This window comes from Parus major, chromosome 18, assembly GCF_001522545.3.
Source record: "Parus major isolate Abel chromosome 18, Parus_major1.1, whole genome shotgun sequence".
NCBI lineage: Eukaryota > Metazoa > Chordata > Aves > Passeriformes > Paridae > Parus > Parus major.
This window is the reverse complement of record NC_031786.1, coordinates 2477227-2481822: the sequence shown is the minus strand read 5'-3', so window position 1 is coordinate 2481822 and position 4596 is coordinate 2477227. Positions and strand designations below refer to the sequence as shown.

Genomic DNA, 4596 nt, shown 5'->3' with positions numbered 1-4596 from the left:
ACACACCAGAGCCCCCCTCGGTGCTGGATCTGGGGGTGGCAAAGTGTGTTTGTCCCCTCCGAGCTTTGGGTGCTGCGCATGATGCGGTGTTAGAGGAAATATGCCTCTGACTTGTATTTTTCAGAACAAAACGTCTCCTTTAGTTGCATTTCTGGGGAAAAACATTGCTCTTGGTTGTATTTTTAGGGGGAACCACCTCCTTTAGTTGTATCTTTAGGGAAAACCATTTCCTTTTGTTGCAATTTTAGGGGAAAAAAATCTCCATTGGTTTCATTATTTTCTTTTTTTTTTTTTTTTTTTTTAAACCCTAAACCCAAAAAACCCCCATCCTTTAGTTGTATTTTTATGGAAAACATCTCCTTTAGTTGTATTCCTAGGAAAAACATTTCCCCCAATTAAATTTTTAGGGAGAACTGTCTCTGTCAGTTGTATTTTTTGGGGAAACATCTCTCTTGACTGTATATTTTAGGGGGAAACAATCTCCTTTAGCTGGACTTTTAAGGAAAAATGTGCCCTTTTGTTGCATTTTTAGGGAAAAAAATCTCACTTTGTTGCATTTTTTTGGGGGGAAAAACATGTCCCTTGGTTGAATTCTAAGGGGAAAACATTTCCATTGGTTGCATTTCTAGGGCAAACCAACTCCCTTCATTGCGTTTTTAAGGGAAAACATGTCCTTTATGTAGGAAGCTTAGAAAGTAGGGATTTGTGAGTCAAGCAGAGCAGGAGAGACCGGCTCACCACCTACAGGGATGGGGAGGGAGGGAGGGAGTAGAGGTTCAGTCATCCTAAAATCACAGAACATCCTGAGCTGGAAGGGATCATTGAGTCCAACCCCTGGCCCTGCACAGACACCCCTAAAATCCCACACTGTCCTTGAGAGCGTTGTCCAAACTCTCTTGGAGCTCTGGCAGCCTCAGCTCACTGCTGCTGCCACATCCTGCTCCTGTTCTCCGTGTGCTGGGCACGGATGGATGCTGCCAGGAGGATTTGGAGTCTTGCACCATTCGCTGTGACTTTTGGGCCAGGGACTTCTGCCTGCAGGGAACAGCAGAGGGGGCAGAGTGGGTAGGTGAGCACACCTCTCCTCACCTGCCCTCCTGGGATCTGCCCCCTGTGCCGACCCACAGTGTGCTGGGTTAATGTGGAACCTGCTGATCCTGGTTCATACCCCTGGAAAAAGCAGCCAGGTTAAAATGTTCCTTCACTGCAAGAGCTGCTGTGTTTGGTTTGGCCAGAGTCCCTTCTGCTGCTTTTCCCTTGCTTTGCCCCTGGGGGATTGCTAGTGGCACAACACAGCCCAGGGCAGCAGGTAGTTGGGGAAAAATTCTCCAGATTCCCCAAAATGAGGCAAATTGTTGCTTTTGCTCAGGAATTTTGGGAAAGCTGCTGCTGGTTTCTCTTGGCAATGCTGGCCCAACAGCCACTGCCTCCAACAAGTGCTGGTGCTCTCAGGGAGGTTTCAGCAGCTTCACTCCTCACAGTCCCCTCCTGAACAAGATGAAATCCTTCTGAAATCCATCCAAAGTCAGCCATGGGAGCGCACCCAGAGTGTCCTTGAGAGCCTCTCCCTGTCCCACAGGGAAAGCCTTTCTCTGAGAGAACCTTTGAGGTGGCTGTCCTTTATCCCTGCCTCCCTTTCAGGGGTGCAGATAAAGGGTGACCGCCCCTCTGGCCTTGCAGAGCCAATATCCCGTTATATGAGCTTTTCCTTGGGAATGGGTCACCCTCCCCGTGCTGAAATTCTTCCTGGTAGCAACAGGGCAAGTGGCTGTGGGACAACAAAAGAGGTTTGTGCCTCCAGGGGAGAAATAAGAATGCAAATATCTTTGGCATGAAAAAAAAAAACCCAAAAAATTTGCTCTTTGGTATTTCTTGTCAGTACTTTGCATCTGTGTCTGCCTCACCTTCCCATTCCTTTCCTTTGGGTTTTCCAAGAGCAATAAGGCTTTGGGGAGCGATGGGGGCAGCAGGGGCCCTGTGGGGGGACAGGGATGGTGCCTGCAGCCTCTCCAACCCAAAGCTTCCCAGCCCCACTCTAAAACCCTTTTTTCTCCATATTGTTTGCCCACTTTGGGGAGATTTCCCTGCTGCTTGGCTTGGCTGTGCCTCGCTGGGATCCTTTTCCCTGGCACATCCAATGCGGGTCCGTCCCGTGCCTGGCAGCGCTTGCTCCGGGACGTGCCTCCTCATCATCCCGGGAACTCCAGCAGCCCGGGAGCATGGCTGGTGTTTGAGGGCTCTGTAATCCACAGGGGAGCAGAGCAAGTCATGTCTGTGGGCATAAATCAGGCAGGAGCTGGAAAACAGGGCGGGCTGGGAAGAGCAGGGGAGCGCGGGCCCCTGCGCCGAGCCGCCGGATGGCTCAGCGACTTCCAGTTCATTTATTCTGCTGGGGTTTGCCCAGCCCTGCTCGGCATGTGAAATGTTTTCTCTGAAAGACCCAGCAGTGAGATGGGTGAAAAACATTCTCCTGTCCCAGGAGCTGGCAGAAATCCTGGTAAATCTGCAGAAGTATGTTTTTGTCGGTGCTGCTTATTCTGTGAGGGGAACTAGTATAAACTATTCCAGTAGAAAACCTTTTTCCTGGAATAAAGTCCTGACTGTGTTCAGAGCATTGTCAGGACGGTTGTGCTGGGAATGGAGCTTTGCTGGTAAACATGTCAGCTCTGGGGAGGCACGATGGGGCACACACAGAGCTCCTGCCCCCCTGCCCCACGGGCACACCCCTCACCAGGTGCCTGCTCAAATCAAAATCCGTGCAATTTTAAATTGCAAACAAACACAGATGTACTTTTCTGCCCCCTGAAAGCCTGTCTGCCCTGCCTTCCATCCCCTCCAGGCTGTGGCTGGACATCCCCCAACAGGGTCAGCACCAAGACCCTCACTTCTGCTTGCCTGCCTCAGTTTCCCTGACCCCAGCTGGCACAAGGGGTGACACTGGGAGCTCCTGGAGCGGCACAGCAGGTAACCACTCCGGTTTGAATTTTCATCCTTTGCTGTGCCCTTTTCTCCCCTCTCCTCCTGGCCAGGACGAGGATCCTGGTGGGATTTCCAGCAGGACACTGGGTGGGTTTGGGTTTTTTGTCCCAGATCAGAGCTGGGATACCCAGGGAGGGTTCTGAGCCCAGGGAGCTGGCGGGTGCAGCTCCGTGCAGCTGGGTGTGCTTCAAAGGCGGCAGGTTTTTCTGGGCTCCAGCCACTGCTTTGCTCTCCAGGCAGGCGTGAAATGGGAAAGAATGTAAAAAATGTGAAAGTGATCATGCTGGCCCCAAGATTTGTAAACTTTCTGGTCGATGTGTGATAAATACATGACAGATTCTGCCAGCACTGTGCGGGTGACCCCTCTGTGGTGGCACTGCCAGCGGTGACATCCCAGAGAGGCATCTCCCCTCCTCGACAGCTCGGGGGTGTCCTGCTTGGAGAGGCTTTGGGGCTTCTCTGAACTGGTTTATCTGGTTTGGACTTCTCCAGGTTCCTGTGAGCCGCCTTGCCTGCCTTGCAGAAGGCAGGTTATTTATTTGTTCAGTGCTCCCCGGTGCAAGGTGCGTGCTGTGACGCCCAGGTGTGCCGTGTCCAGCGGAGGAGCACGCTGCCAAGGCCCTGGATGCTGGGAGTGATTCCTCCCAGGCAGCTGATGCAGCTGCAGCCTCCTGTGCAGCATTTCCTGCTCGGCACCATCGAGGTGCTGCGATGTTCCTGCCATGGGCAGCCTGGGGAATCTCTCCTGGGTCATTTTGATTTGTGCAGAAATAGCTGAAAGTTGCTCAGCTCTGGGTGGGTCTGGCTGCAGCAAAGCTGGAGGGGAACAGAGGTGCTGCAGGTCCCGGTGCAGGGTGAAGAGGGGCTGGGATTTATCCCAGGGAGGCTCCCACCTCCCCCAGGGGAATGTGCACAGCCCAGACTCACCCGGGAATTTGAGCTGAAAAGGGTCAGAGAGGGCTCAGAGTGCAGAGAAGCTGATGCCAAGGGATGGCCTCACACTCATGGATGTGGTCTGGACGTGGAACATCCACAGGCCGTGTTCAGCCTCGCCTTCAAACGGCCTCCGAGCATCAGGGATCAAGGTTTTGTCTGATGCTAATGCATGAATTAGAGCTCTGGAAGACTTTCCCTGTAATTTAGGGAGGAGAGAGTGTCCTTTGAAAATTGTTTGGATTGTTTTTGTTAGCTGTGTCATCCTGGCACCCCTCCCCGAAGTAAATGGAAGGGACAGAGGTTTGTGGGTTCGGCTGCTTTGAGGTGTGCTGGGTTTTTCCCTGTGGCTGCAGGTGCAGCTGGGGGGCCCTGGGGTGCTCTGTGGGAGCCCTCAGGAGCGGGACTGGGTCTGGGATGGACTGGGAGGATGTTTGGAGAGCTGGGATTTGGCACAGAGGCCACACAGCCTGGGAGGGGCCGGGAGCTGCTGGATGCCAGTGGAGGTGCCCGAGGGCAGGATTAGGTGCTGTGTGTCCCCAGGGAGCCTGAACACCACCTGCCTGAGGAGCTCAGCTCAACTTCGGTGCTTTATTTTCCCCCAAACCCCAGTTCTAGCAGGGTGTGATATCCTGTTCCACTGTGGAGAGTCACAGACAGGGGGCTGGGATGAGGCTGGGATGG

General features: G+C 53.1%; 1 protein-coding gene across 2 annotated transcripts in view; it reads left to right on the top strand.

The window, feature by feature from the left end:
- The first annotated feature begins 2011 nt into the window (after nucleotides 1–2011).
- ARSG (arylsulfatase G) overlaps nucleotides 2012–4596 on the top strand; it is a 29519-nt gene continuing 26934 nt past the window's right edge. The window contains exon 1 of one of the 2 annotated variants that reach the window (XM_015645749.3): nucleotides 2012–2964. The gene's annotated coding sequence lies outside the window, so the exon portion shown is untranslated. The remainder of the gene's footprint in view (nucleotides 2965–4596) is intronic. The other variant, XM_015645750.3, reaches the window with a different exon arrangement.